The sequence below is a fragment of the Nylanderia fulva genome, unplaced genomic scaffold (assembly GCF_048542155.1).
Source record: "Nylanderia fulva isolate GAGA-0341 unplaced genomic scaffold, ASM4854215v1 Scaffold118, whole genome shotgun sequence".
Taxonomy (NCBI): Eukaryota; Metazoa; Arthropoda; class Insecta; order Hymenoptera; family Formicidae; genus Nylanderia; species Nylanderia fulva.
The window spans coordinates 243926-260163 of NW_028189387.1; the positions used below are offsets into that span (position 1 = coordinate 243926).

General features: G+C 37.2%; 2 pseudogenes; one reads left to right on the forward strand and one right to left on the reverse strand.

Annotated features, from left to right (window-relative positions):
- Positions 1–4849: 4849 nt before the first annotated feature.
- Positions 4850–10101, reverse strand: LOC146724764 (uncharacterized; annotated as a pseudogene).
- Positions 10102–11314: 1213 nt separating this feature from the next.
- Positions 11315–12132, forward strand: LOC146724765 (uncharacterized; annotated as a pseudogene).
- Positions 12133–16238: the final 4106 nt, after the last annotated feature.

Sequence of the window (16238 nt, forward strand, 5' to 3'; positions counted from 1 at the left end):
TGTATAATATAGACTGTAAAGATTGTAATGCATCGTACGTTGGTCAGACTAGTAGGAAATTATCTACTAGAATATCTGAACATCGATCTAATATACACAGAAATGTAAAAAAATCGGCAATCACTGACCATAGATTAGAACATAATCATGAATTTTGTTGGGACATGTAGAAATACTTGATAAAGAAGCACAATATAATAAAAGATTAATTTTAGAGATGATATTTATAAAAAGGTAAAATAACAGTCTCAATTTAAAAACAGATATTGATGGCTTGCCAGTAATTTATGACGACATTATACATAGACTACCAAAGATTTGAAAGTTAAAAAACATAAACAACTAACTATTTTCTCAGTTGTGCGGTCGTCTCTCTGAGAGTTAAAAATCATACGTTATTGTTACCTCGAGCTATCAACATCTGTAAGCCTCCACGTCCCAATATAACAACTAATTCGATTTAACTGTAAGTCCATTTTTATTAATTTACTTATCTTTCAATGTTAATTTTTCGTATATAATGATTTTATAGACATATTAACAGTTGCTGTTATCGAGATTCGCAACCGACCTCCTAACCGAACAATTAGCGAGAGATCTGTTTCGCGACAATTACATTAAATGACGATTCGAGGAATAGAATATATAAAAATGTTCATGCTTTAAAAAATGCGTTGATTTCGTTTTTTATAAAAATAATATCTTGACATAGTTTTATGCGAATGACGCTGTTTCTGTATAGTTTTAGTATATTGACAGTTATGAATAATTTATTGTTAATTTCTATTAATCTTTAATTTTAAATGTATGCGCTGAAGAAGGTTGAAAAAGGCAACCAAAACGTTGGAACTTTTTTGTCTAATATTTTATGTTAAAATTTTTTTTCCACAAATAAATATTAATAACAGAACTTAATTAGCTCTTATTGCCTTTTATATGTATATTGGTTTTTTGTTGTATTGTTTTAATTGTTGTATTTAATTTTAAAAATTAAAATAAAAGTGTTATTTTGATGAATATTCGAAGATACTTAAAGATATTTAACAGATATTTTTTTAAAAGAATATTTTATCTTTTAATATCTTATAATAAATATTTGTGACTAATATTTTATGTGTCTTAAAACTGACTTTTTTGAAAAAAGTAGTTTTATCTCGTTTTTTGTATTTTAAAACAAATAAATTTATATGTTTTAAAAGAATCGAAAAATATTTAATCAATTTTTATAAACATTTATATTTATATTGTTTTAATAAAACTGGTGTAAAAAATAAAATAAAAAAAGATAAATAAATAAATAAATAATAAATAAAGATTGGAAATATATAATAAAACTAACCATAATATTCGTTGTTTGACAGATTTTGTATTCGTTTATTTTATACACAACAATTCTTTCGACATCAGAGGAAATTACTGAGGAAGAGATGTCATTTTTTATTTCTGGTGGCTCTGCTTTAAATATACCGGTGGCGAAAAATCCTGCCATTGATTGGCTTCCTGAGAAATCCTGGAACGAAATATCGAAGATCTCCAGCATTTTTCCAACCTTTGTTAATTTTACGCGAAGTTTTGAAGAAAATCTGTTGTCTTGGAAAGAATATTATGATTTATTAGATCCAGTTGATTCATTTCTGCCGCAGCCTTGGGAAACAACGTTAACTCCCTTCCAGAAATTGATCGTTGCAAGAATGATAAGACCGGACGCAGTACTGAGAATGGTATTATAGTAATAATTATGTGTACACTGACCGACAGGACTGGTGTCCGACGTCAGAAATGTACGACGGAGGGAACGAGACACCGATAGACAAGCGCAACCCGCGATGTCCGTATGTCCGTATAGCTGTCTCACTCGCACTCCTTCAATTCATAGTCGAGTGAGTGAGACAACTATTGGACACCACTAAATGACACCACGTCTTGTATTGCTTTCTCTCTCGATCATACAATGTTTGAGAGAGATGCAATATCGGAGTACCCCCTACTACTTTTTCCTTCATTCCTTGATCTCCGACGCGCTTCAAGCGACACATACAATATCGCGTTACGTATGTGTGCATATGATTTTCAGCTGTTATACACGTATACACACATCTGAAATCTGATCGCTGGACACCATTCCTGCTGGTCGGTGTACATATAGAATGTTCCAACGTTACCTAGCCAGAAATGATGTCGAATCAAGGTCAATTGGGCGAATTGACGTCAAATCGATGTTAGACTTTTTTACTTTTTGAACAAGTTGACTTTATGAAAAAGTTAAACAATTTATGAATTCAATCTATTAGAAACTTCAGAGACTGTAAAGCGCTAAAAGCGCAATCCACTACATGTTTTAAAGCATTCAAAATGGTGAGTGTGACGTAAAGATTACGTCATAAATTTTTACTTCAAGCTCCCTATCAATGCTTCAACCTGAGAGGTAGTACGGTAGAAGCGGTATTTTGAATGCTATAAAAGCGCGCAAAATGTTCGGTGCACATTCTTACATACAGGTCTGAAAACAATGGTGATGGGGAATGGTTTTTTTAGTGATGTTATTTTTAATTCATTTCACAACGATCTAGGCAAGTATAATTGGTTAGAAAAAGACGTGTGTGCGAAAGAGGGGGGAGGAGGTGGAAAGAAAAGGGGGAGCGGGAGAGAGATATATTAGAAAAAGACACAAAATATTTATCTTTTTCTCACTCGTACTTCCTTAGATTGTTGCGACTTTTGACAATCAAAAAGTGAATTAAAAACCATATTATTAAAAGGATCACCCTCTACCATTAAAATTATCCAATTAAACGTCTTGTTCAAAGATCGTAATTGGTAGTAATGTCCTTGCGCAAGCTTCACAACATTTTAGAGTATCTAAAATTTTAAATTGACGCGTCAGACTTTAATAAGAGTCCGTTGCACCCTTTCTCTTCATATTGTTTAGAGGTATAAGAATTATATGAGTTAAGATGTCATAGTAGATGATTCCGGGTGAAATTTGTATATCTGTATATAGATATATGGTATATATATTTATTGGGATTTAATAAACGAGGGTGGAAAAAGGATTTTCTCCGAACGATACGTTTCATATAATTGCAATTAGATGAGCCCGTTTTCGGCGGCCTCGTTTTACTCTTCTTCCTCTTTTTATGCAGGAAACAATACAATCTTTAATGGAAATATTAAATTTGTTTATTTATTTAATAACTACATACTTCTTTTCTTCTTTTTTGCGCTGGGGAAATTATTTATACAGGTACCTTCACTTCCCGGGTAGAGAGTGCTGATTATAGGGAACTCCTGGTCCACATTAAAGGAGTCAAAAGAAATTTCCCCAATGGATCAAGTATTATACCCACTAAAACCCCAGGTGTCCGTTACACGTGTTAGATAGGGGACGATGAGGATGCTAGTTTCCCATGCCGACCCGCCCCTCTTCCTCCCCGCCTATACTCCTCAGAAAACCAACCTCAAAGGAAAGTAATAAGTGGGTCACTATAGGCCGTCAAAACAAACCCCCACTCCTCGGCCACTAACGCCGACCCCTGCTGTGACAGACGGTCGTTTATGGTGTGACAAATAATAGTCCTTGCTGTGAAAGTCAGTGGCCCCTGCTGTGAGGGTCAGTCCCCCAGCTGCGGGGGTCAAAACTCTGTCCGGACACAATGCCCTGACGTCTGAAGGGGTGTGGCTAGACAGAATTTTGCGATCGGAGATTGATCTATTTTTTTATCAGGGCATTAGTCTTCGGTGTCTGATAGGTTCTGCCTATACTTGCCGGCACTCTGATTGGGTGATTTTTATTTGAGAAGGGTAGAGGGAGAGTAGGTGAGTTTTGGAAAAAGCCGACTAAATAGCGAATCGTGGTATACCAAAGCCGCGTGGAGAGCGACTATGGCACCTTGCTCTTTGAACTCTCTTACGCAATAGAGAGGAAGGGCCGCCGGAGTGACAGCAATGAAAAAGATTAGCAAAAAATACAGACTCGCACTGATTTCGGGCTGATAGCTTACTAGGCGTTACACTATCGGCTAATGTTGGTATCATCGGTAACAAAGGAAACAAAGAAAACAAGATATACAAAAATTACAAACGCCTCTAACGTCTGACCACGATTTCACTTGCCGTATACGCAATATCAAGCATTATCGACACCTCGGTAACAAATAAGACCTAACAATAAAAAACAAAAAGAAACACGTGTACAATTTCGGCTGAACGTCACCTCGACACCTTGGGTAATAAAAATAGCTCTAATAGAAAACACGCTTGCTCGGGTTTGCATTCAAAGTTTTATTGCTGGAAAAATAAAATAAAATTATTTCTTGAAATATAGAGAATGAATAGAGAAAAGAGCATATTAAATCAATTTGAGATACAAAATTTTATTCTATGCTAATTTAATAATAATTTAAAATTGGTAACGTTATTATAAAAAATGTATATAAAATTTATTTTCCTTATTACATATTACAGGCTTATGTTATTATTATTATTAACACTACTATATTACAAAATTTTACACAAAAAATATTTCCTAATAAGCGTATAAAATATTTGTACAAAATGCGGGAGAAAATACAGGAGAAAAAGAATATTATATTTTTATAATAAATATCCATACGGGTATGAATATTTGTTATCGATAAATCTACGTTTTACTATATCGGTGCGCATATTTTCGTTTCGTCCCGCATTACAATTTCATGAAACGCAGTACAGCGAATGGCGTTGAAACGCAGATTTATCGTTGTCTTATCTTCTTCTTCGTTATCTTTGTTTTCTCGTGTTTTTTCTTTCGCTAATATTAATTTCTTAATGCTATTAAAATTAACACGCCGCAAGTTCTTGTAATTGAGAGTTATACCTTTAACTTTGCAAGTTTCGTGTATAACTCCGTCGGGTGTTCGCACAATGTAGACGTAAATTTCGAACCGCTGGGCACGAATTCCTCGATGTAACTACCACGGCCGTAGCTCTCGAATTCATTGGTCATGTCGCCTAGAAAATTACCGGTACGAGATTCATATTCATCCGATTCACCAGTGCTCACATAAATGCAAGAATCGGTATCGTAATATAATACACGACGATCTAAATGCTTTAGATAATCATATAATTTTAGTCGCGCTTGTGCAGTCGTGTATGCGGCTATCACGATATTAGTTATCGGTGAGAGTACGACGGCCTCGTGTCTCAATCGCCACGAAACATACATTGCCTTGTCGTTTATTGGCAATATATCGGTTATCTCGTGCTCGGAACTTGTTAATAATAACATAAAACACGCTGATGTGACTTAACAATTTCGGTATTTAACAAATTGGATCGTTGGCCGAATTTTCCCCAAAGCAAATTTAAGCAAAGCTTAGCAACCGAGCGTAAACCGGGATTTTGCGAGATGTTACGCTTATTGAAAACAATACCTTCGATTTTCTCGTACTTCCTCAGGTAATGCTCTTTAACATCATCGTCCGCGCATTTACTCGGCCATCCGCTTACCTCCTGTTTAAGTTGTAGAAATGAGTTTATATATTTGGCGAACAATTCACTCTGTCGTGTTTCACGATTATATTGACTAATTTTATATTGCTAAATTTCATTTACTTTAGTCACGAGATAACCTTTTTCAATGGCCTTGCGTAATTTGCAGTTCACCCACGCACCCTCGAAGTCGCATTCGCTAGGCTCGTGCGTACACTCCGTCTGCGAAAATGTTTCACAGCAACTACGACACAGTGCGAATAATAATTTTCCGTGCATGCAATACGGGAATACCGGATGAAATAAATTGCGCGGTGGAAGTATCGTACAGCGTACGAGAACTTCGACGGTGTCAAAATTATAATTCGGAGCTGTACCGATTAAAGTTAAACATTCATCGCCGATATAAATGTCGGGATGGATAGGAAAAGCACCCGTCTTCAATACATGCGGGTATAACGAACATACGTCTACGTAGCGTATTTTTTTCGCACCTGTGATTTTACAAAGAGTCACGATATTTCCCGTGCGTCCACTGAAAAATGCGTCGCAAGGATCGAGCGGTGCAGTTTTCATCGGATGACTCGAGAAATTCGCGCATCTCACGATTATTTCGCATTTCTCAATCAAAGCTACACTCCCACTTTTCCGTTAGCGTGTACCCCCGCTGCCGAAGCCGCCACAAGATTGCGAGAGTTCGCTCGTATCGCGAGTCAATCGTATCTCTATGTTCCTCAGCCGACAAAAGCGGTCTATTGCGATTTATCGAAAAGCACGACGTACATCCGTACCAAAAGCAACCGTGGGATTGCAACACGTGACGCGACGTTACCCCCGTTTCCGATATTTCTTCATAATAACCATCGACAAGTGTGCCGTCAATCGTACGGTATTCGCGCGCACGCCCTGCGTGGTTTATAGAATGATCGAGCTCGCGCTCCTTTTATACCAACTACTGTAGAGCTTTGCGCAAATGTATGTTTGCTTTTCTGTATCTGCCCGCTGAAATGACGCTTATTGTATTCGGCTGTAAGAAGTTTTTCCGAAAAATTGTCATACACGTTGAAGCAAGTTGTACATTTCTCGAACAGACATACATTTCCGCGAGCTATAAAAATTTTTCTAAACGCCATGCACGCTTGTCGAAGTAAATCAACATCGGTACGGCAATATTGTATTATCTCGCGTTGAAAATCAAACACGGTGTTTTTTAACCGCATGTCCGTATGCCACGCGAGAAAGCATTCGCGCTCTTTCGATTTCATGGTTTCGGGAGAGTAATAATGTGCATCGGATAATGGCCCGATATACATTTGATTTTCGATAGTATTAAATAAATGCGAAAAAATACCTTTACCCGATGTATCCTTCAGCCCAAAAGCTTTCGGTAAATTAGATAATCGCATTGGCATAATTCACGCTATCAATAAACTTTGTATGTCCAACTGTTAATACGACGATTTTCGTTCCGTTCAAAATCACTTTCGGCACAAGATTGACACGATTTTCTGCAATATATTTTAAAATAAATTGAGCGTCGAACGCTTTTGCATTGTGGGCTATGCAAATTATCTGTTTGAAATATTTCGTCTTTCGCGTAGCAAAATCGACAAAATATTTCACCAAATTATTACAAAATACGAACTCTCGCACTCCGCACCAGCAACAACGCACGGACATATCATTGTTTTGCGCGCACGCTTCGCAAATTTGATGCGCGACGCAAAGTGTCGGGATGTGTCTTTTTACGGACGCCGTACCTTCGATAGTCTCGTCCTGTCGTGTTTCAAAATCATAAAACACGAATGCTACACGTCCCTTTCTATCTTTATATGCCGATTTGCTCGCTTCCTCGTTATCAATTATACTTTCTTTCTCCTCGACGGATACACCTACCGTCACCGTCGTCGCTTTTACCTCCGGAGGATGTGTCGACGACGACGGTAGAAGAATTAACGTCGTTGCAATGAGGTCTTATATAACACAAATGATTTCGAGGTTGCTCCGAATGGCATAATCTGCAGTAAGAAACGCCCCATTCGTGCTTCGCTTTCGCTTTAACTATACATCCGCATTCATTGCAAAATCGTATGACGCTACAAACACTTGCGAGCAATTTACCGTCATAAGTTTTTTCACTACGATGACGCTCGAAACACGAAACACCGAAAAACGTCCGTACCGCAGCGCGGTAAAACATTGCGGATATTTATTCCAACACCGGTGACCGCCATCTCTATCGTTTCGGAAGCATACATTACACGTTACACAAAAATTAAGAGAACCGCAGCAGCTTTTAAATTTAATATAGGGTTAAAATGGCGCGTATTTTCATAATACATAATATTTAGTCGATGAGAGGATTCACGCCCGAGAGAAGCGAGTATCGCTGTACCGTCATAGCACGGTTTCGCGCCGTGACCAAAAGTAGTAATATTATATACAACAATAGCGACATTGTCCGCAACGAGATATCGCTGGAAATGCTTAATTTCATGAATCCTGCAATCCTCTTCAGGTATTATTACACCGGCTTTTTTTGTTAATTTCAACGCTCATTCGCGTTGTAACTTCGATTGCGGGCGTCTTACTCTATTCCATTTCTTGTGCAATTCTCTCGTACGTATGTTTCGTAATAAGTTTGCGCTACTACGAGAAAGCGCGGAAAACACAAGTTGTCGAAATTATTTATTTCGACTATTGAGCGTTACGCGATATTTTCACGCGTTAATGCGACGCGGCCGCGACCTGAAGGAACAGAGATGTTAAAAATGCGTATATTAAACTGCTCCGCGATATCAAGTCCTCCCGCACTCTGTGCTACCGCGGTCACGAGGCCCTAAATATCCTCGTGAGTCAAGTCGCGCACCGGACGAAAGGATAAACCCGCGGGACCGTGCGATAAATTCGGCGAATCGAATGATAAACCTACATAATCTCCCGGTTCACTCAAATTTATTGCATACGCGTGAATTTTGCGAAACGCATTTTCTAAAGATCGATAAATATCCCCGCCTTCAGGTAACTGTCGTATCGCGAAACTCGTTTCTCTCCCGATTACCCCGAATCTTCTAAACTGACGCGCGTTTTCTCTAATTAAATTTATATAATTAAAACGATCATCGACCTGCTGATGTTGCTGATGTTGACGCTCTTCCTCCCCCACCTCCTTTTCACTCTCCGTCTCCAGGGTAATATCGTCGCGATTTTCTGTAGTGTTGCTCCCTCCACCGCCTCCGCCTTTTTGTACTAAAGAAAAAAAAAAGAAAATTGTAAAATTGAATCTAAATTATATGAAGTACTGTGATATTACTTTTATTTTTATGCTTGAATTTAATCTTTACACAACTATTAGCATTATTATTCGGCGAGATAGCTCACCTTTTGGCGATATCCGGTCTCGAGTAACGCTTCCGTACTCTCGAAGCTAATATTCCGGAGAATAATTAATTTGTAAGCGACGAATTGCTAAAAATTTAAATTTATTTATTAAATTTGAACATAAAAATTTTGGAAAAAGTAAAATAATTTGGTTACCTTCTACTCGAGGATCATCTTCTTCGCTCTCGTGATTTTCTTCTTCCTCAAGAATTTCTTTTTCGTCTTCTACTTCTTCCTCCTCGTCTTCCTGCTCCTCAAGCGCCTCTTCCTTTTTCTCCTCCGGTTCCTCTTCCCGCTCTATTGATATTATTATAACATTAGAAATTTGGTTATAAAAATAATACATATATATTTTAGAAATTTTATATTACTTTGTATATTCAAAGTCAGGCGTTTTGTAAATATTATATTTTTTAAATATCGCCTTACCTGATGTAAATATTAAGCTATCCGCCAAGTTTACGCCAATGATAGAATCGTCGTCGTCGACATCGTCGTTAGCTTCGGGAATAACGATGTTAACATCATCGTCGTCGTCGTCGTCATCTGAAATAATATATTTATACAATAAGTTTCTTACTATATTTTTTATATTTCTTTTTAAAATATTTTATTATTTTTCTAAAATGTTAACTTACCCGCTATATCGACAACAATTGGAACCGGATTTTCCGCCGGCAGTATTCGGGCTCTCCCTAAAATATTTAATTTTTATCAGTAACTGTTATATATATATATATATTTTTTTTTTACAAATAATTATATATTTTACGCGAGTATAAACTTACGCGAGGATTCTGCCTCGGGCTCTTCTGCCGCTCGTCTCTTTTGAGAGGAGCGAATTACTGCAAGATTTACTGGAGAGTTGTTCGCTACGGATTATTAATAACGATTTAAGCTTATAATTCAATCACAGTCTCGTTAAAAGTATATAAAATAATTATCTCTTATCTCCATTCTTCGTTGGTTCGCCAGCAGATAGGCAGCATATCCGCTCACATCCTCTTCTTCGTGCTGCAAATCTTCGCGAAACGATATAACTTCGGCGGCAATGTTTAATAATTCTTTATCACCGCCGAAATGCCTCAATCTGTACAGAACTCTGAGTAAGGAGTTTGAGATCGAATATACGAATTTCTCGAAAATATAATAGTTATTATCCCGATCTTCTGTCAGGTGGGGCAGATACGTCTCCGTCTTTATCTCTCGCGATGAATTAGCAGCCAAAAAGCACGTCGATATTAGCATTTTTTAAGCCGACATTTTCACTTGCACTTAACGTTAGTAACTCGCAACACGTGACAATAACACACGATACGAATAAAACGCGTACGTTCGAGAAACTGAGTATCTCGGACAATGTCTAACTTAAAATGCACATTTTCTTCTGTACTGCGGGAAATTTATACTTCCACTTCCCGTCGAAAAATTTGACATTTTCCCCGTTTAGATTTTGAAAGAGCGGGAGAATCGAAAAAAAATTTTCAATTTTCTCGCTAGCGATTTCTTTGTTTTTCACGAAGAAGGAAGCGAGGAGTATTCTTAATCTAAATTTACTCACCTATCGGATGATACTTTTCTTAAATTCTAGGTGTTTCTTAAAACTAAATATTTTTTTAATTTGTTACCTACCTTTGAAATGTGCTTCTTTTCACAAATAGGCGTGACACAAAAATTTTTAGTTATTTCATTGGTAAGCGTCGATTTCCTTTCTGACAAATATTTTAGATGGTGTTATTAAGTTTTACAACTATTTTTTCAGTGCAGTTCGGAAAATCGTAAAATATAATTTATTTTTTATTTTACGAGATACAATAAACTACAAAAAAATCAAAGGATTGATTTTTTATCCCGTCATATATTGGTGCATGTATTAAATCTCTGACCTTTTTTGTCTCCAAACATTTATTTTACTTTTTTATTACACAAAGTTTATTACTCCAATCTTTATTCTATTCAGGCGTTCTCGAACTCGTAAATCTTTTGCTATATTTTAAAAGAATAAAAAATATTTTCAAATCAAATCTCCTGAGCGTTTTCTTTTTGTTTAATACATATTTGTTTAAACATAAGAATTCGATTTGACATGAAAAATTGATGTTTTGTTTATTCACTTACATATACAAATTTTTCTTTCGTCCTCTTCTTGCGTTACATGATCTCGTTTCTAGAATTTCTAAATATTTCTAGAAATTTTTTATTTAACGCGTACAGGTCTGAACATAAAAAATCATAATTTTTCACGTAAAATACGTCTTCTCTACTTTTATTTCTAAAGTTTTTGCGAGAGAGGGAGAACGGTAATATAAGCGAGTCGACAAGTCGGTTTTCCGCATTTATTCGAGTTAGAGTTTACAGAAATACAAGTTCAAGGTGTACGAAAAAAGAATTTCTCGCAGTTTTGCCATTTTACCGGGTTGTCCTGACTATTCATAAAATTTTACAAGTGAAAACGATAGTTATGCGCAAGGAAGTACCCGGCTTTGCGAAATCCGAGCGCAATCGCGATATTCGCAAGACGGCATCGACATTGATAACGCCAGAAGAACATGAACAACGTTATTTATTGTTATCGACGACGTACGGATTTAATTCTTTTCACACTAAGAAGATACATGTTGGATTGCAGTCGAAGAACGATGGCGGCTTCATACCAATTGTTAAATTAACGGGCAATTACGCCGAAGGAATTTATTTCGACGTCAACACGTGGCGTCAGTTTCAAATCAATATGGAGCATATGAATCTATACTTAAATGAGAATCTAAAGATTAAACTAGATCTTATTATTATCGAGAATATTTTGATCAACTTCACTACTGCTTACGGAGCGAGGGCTGTACTGGTAGCATACAAGGAAAGCAAGGAACATGCAACGGAAGATAAAGCGGAAGAAGAAGAAGAATCTTAACCGCCGTTTAAGAAACGAAAGACTTACGCAGTTGCAATAGTGATGCAGAAAACTACTTTTCTCGGCTTGGAACATATTAGAAAATGCGTGGATGCACATTTGACGCAGTTAGTTTCCACAGTCAATACTGTTGATGTAACTGCGAGATATTTAATTAACGAAATAGAATTAAAACTTCCCTCGTTTTACATTGATCGTGAAATTATAAAACTTACTATTAAAGGCAATTATCAGGAAATTGAACGTAATGTACAAACTCAAATAAATAACTTAACATTTTTAGATGTTTACTTTAACATTGTATTTGTAGAATTACGCTTTGATTTAATGAAATTCTCCGTATTATTTTGCTAAAACGCAAATCTTAATTTTTTTATTAAAAAAAATATCCCTAATAAATGAAACTGTTTTTATCTTAAATCTGAACATTTTCTTTTATTCTCCTCCTCCTATAATATTGTCTCCTTGGGTTTTACTGCGAGCGTAGAACATCGCGCGGTAGTTCGATCCTCGAGCATTGAAAAACGAGCTTATTATTTCAGTCACAAGCAAATAGCATAGGGAAAAGCATCGCGTACATAAGCTCATCAGCAGCGGTGCTCGGAAAAAACGCTGGTGCAAGCTCACCTCCACGGAAACGCTTACTTGCGTCACCCCGCAGCAATGTATCGGCTAAAATTTGCCACGGTATTCTTCGCTCGTACGCGTATAAGAAAACGGTGGCGCGAGCACGCGGCTGCCGCGGATGAAACCCCCGGAGCGCAAATATAAGCTGATATCTTCCCTCGCCTCCTCTTTAATATTTTAAAAAAAACACGCGACACTTGCGTACACACACACACACACAAACGCAGACACGCACGCGCGCGCACACACACATACGCACACGTACACACACATTCACTCACGCATTCACACTCTACACACGCACTCGCACGCGTGCGTAATGATTACTAAATCTCACGCGCTAACTTTTTCATTTATGAACTCGCAAATATAACCTAAATTAATCATTTCGCGAAATGATTAATTTAGGTTATATTTGCGTGCTGGAAACATCCGTGGACGTCGATCGTCTGTGGACCTACGGGATGCGGAAAAACGGTTTTCGTGAAAACTTTTCTATGGCACTTATCCGACATGTCCGATGTTCGATTCGAGAGAATTTTATTTTATTACGCTGAATGGCAAAATGCGTATCAACGTCTTCAATGCGACACGAGTAAAAATAAAGAAGATACAAATGATATACATAGGAACGGATACAGTAATACTCTGTTAAAATCGAAGAAAAATATAATCAAATTTCGCGAGGGATTACCGCGTCCGGAAAATTATTCAAGCGATCCGCTATCTCAAAAATTAGTTATAATCGACGATCTTATGAGAGAATCGTCATCGTGCAACACTATCGCAGATCTATTTACTAAAGAAAGCCATCATAAGAATCTCAGCGTTATACTCATCTCGCAAAATCTCTTTCATCAAGGCCGCGGGCAACGGGATATATCTCTCAACGCTAATTATATAGTAGTTTTCAAAAATCCGCGCGATCGCGCTCAAATTCGCCATCTCGCGCGTCAAGTATACCCCGACGATCCGAAATTTTTGGAAGAAGCATACTACGATGCTACCACACGACCTCACGACCCGGTATTTATTGTTTGATCTGAAACAATCGACTCCAGACGAATATCAATTTCGCACGTGTATTTTTCCTAACGATACGACGCATTACGTCTACATTTTGTATGATCGATTAATAGAGCAGTAACGGAGGACGTATAAAAAGACTGCATTTACACGTGAAACTTGTCAGTTGCGCAATTTTATCGTAATGGTAACACGTAAAGAAAAGGACAACAAAGAGAGACGTCGACGTCGTCGAAAAAATTCGTCCGCAATAAAAATTGCCAGGCGATCCATTGGCGAGAGAAACGTCTGTCTTTTGAAAACTTTTAGTTATATGAAAAGAAATCAAAGAACGTCGCTTTTACGTACTGCCGACAATAACCTCATAAAGTGTTATTTTTTGCTTATAAAGTTGCTTATAAATTCTCGACTCTTATTGAAGAACTAACATTAATTTTTGATATTATGTAAAATTTTTGTATGAATTTGTGTTTTTTTTAATAATTACTGTAATATAATACTGAGGAAGACCGCGTGCGGTTAAAACGTTTATTTTATAATGATTGTAATTTTCGCTTAAGTTTGAGTATAGAATGTTTGTAGCTTTTACATAATGTTTTATGTTTAGTTTATACATGGAATGAGGAAAATGATAATAATAATTTTAGCGTACGAACTCCTGGAACCCCCTTATCACGACTTGACGCGGAAATGTGGCGTATTCTTAACCTCACGACTCGCTTGATGAAGGCGAAAGATGGAAATTGTATAAAAAAATAGTATAAAAAGTAGTATAAAAACTTCAGCGGTATCTTCATTTTGTTCAAAAAGCGAAAAAGCGCTTACGCGACGATACGCGCAATAACTCCGATGACGTTACTAATGTTGATGACGACAATCAGGATAAAGATATCGAGTCGCGCACAGATGACGACTTTATGGAAATACAAACTCATGATAATACTTTGATCAGCAGTAGTGGAGCTGTTAGCGAGAGTAGTTTCGGGAAGAAACGTGCACAATCTGCGGAAAAGATCAAAGAAATACTCAGCAGCGTACCGCGAACGTATCGTTCTAAAGCAAACGCGCTGTTAAAATATTTGCTAAATATTCCGCCATCGAAGATTAGCTGGGATAAACGCGGACTCGTGATTATAGACGGTGTCGTTGTAGCATGGTCAAAAATTGGCGATCTTATAAACGACACGATACGCGAGAGAAAAACAGTGAAAGCAGTCGGAAGAATTCAGTTTGCTCAATTGCTGTATGACATAGGCGCGCCATCTGGCCTTATAGAAAATCGTGATTTGATGACTATGCACTCGCGTAGATCTCTGCGTATTAAAAAGTCACTACTGCGCGGAAGCTCCACTCCGAAAACTCCGCTCGCGCATTCAAGATCGTACAGACGAAAGTTAGACGAGGCCGAAGCAGACTCACAATCAGTGTATTTATCCGTTACTGACGACAGTGACAATAATAAAACATTAAGTGACGAGAATTCTTCGTCTGAGAAAAAGAAGAGTTTATTTTATTGGCGCAAATTATAATAATGGAACTCGAGAAATTATAGAAGATGTAAAAATCTCTGAAGTCACCAGATGATAATTAAAAAATGATAGTAATTTAATCAACCAACTCTGGCTATTTAATGATCTTTATTTAATATTCACGACGTTTCGGCCATGGGTTTCGGCCCTTATCAAGTGCTAAAACACAACTTTCTATATAGAAACTTAATATCTGATCTTAAAATGTGACATGATATAATGTAAAACAATTAACTATGTTTCGAAAAATTATATTACGTTCCCTCGCATTACGCTGGTTATTCCGCAACGGAGAATTTATCTCGAACTGCTAAACCAAATTTTACGCGTAACGATGTCGTCGAATGACTTAAATCTCAGGATGCATATATGCTACATCGTCCGGTGCGCCGAAAATTTCCACGTTTACCTTATAACATGTCAAATATCGACGATGGGAAGAAAATTTATTGATATTTGTAATCTCAAGAGTTGTAATGACGGATATTTTTACTTACTGATTATTATTGATGTTCTTAGTAAGTTTGTTTGAGTAGAACCATTACGCGACAAAACAGCTACCTGCGTGACAAAAGCCTTCCAACGTGTACTTTTGAGAAACAAAGAGCATCGACCCGTCTACCTGTAAATGTAAAGGTAAAGAATTTATAGCTTAGTCTGTACAAAAGTTCTTGAAAGAAAAAGACATTTGTTTTCGCGTAGCGCGTAATCCCGATGTTAAAGCAGCTGTAGTTGAGCGTTTTAATGAGACACTCAAGGAACGGATGCGTTATTTTACTCATAAAAATACGCGACGTTACATCAATGTTTTACAGGATATCGTTCACGCTTACAATCATACTCGACATACCTCTATTAAAATGCAACTCGCTGCCGTCACGCGGAAAAATGCTCGTATCGCGCGTGAAAATATGAATCGGTGATGGAAAGTCAATGACAATGACGACGACAACATCGAGAAGAAAAAAAGAAGCACAGCGATAAATAAAAGGTTAAATACAATCAGGGAGATCTCGTGCGTGTCAGTAAGGCAAAAGTAGTATTTGAGAAAGGATACAAGGCAAAATGGAGCAAGGAATATTTCCAATTCACCGCGTTCTCGAATGGAGAAAACCTCGCGTATACGAATTAAGTGATTTAGCGAGTGGGAATATAGGCGGAATATTTTACGAACAAGAATTAACTCTGGTCAATAAAGACTTGCAAAAGAAAAAATTTATCGTCGAGCGGTTAATAAAAAGCAGGGATCGCGGCAACAATAAACAATTGCTAGTTAGTTGGCAAGGATATCC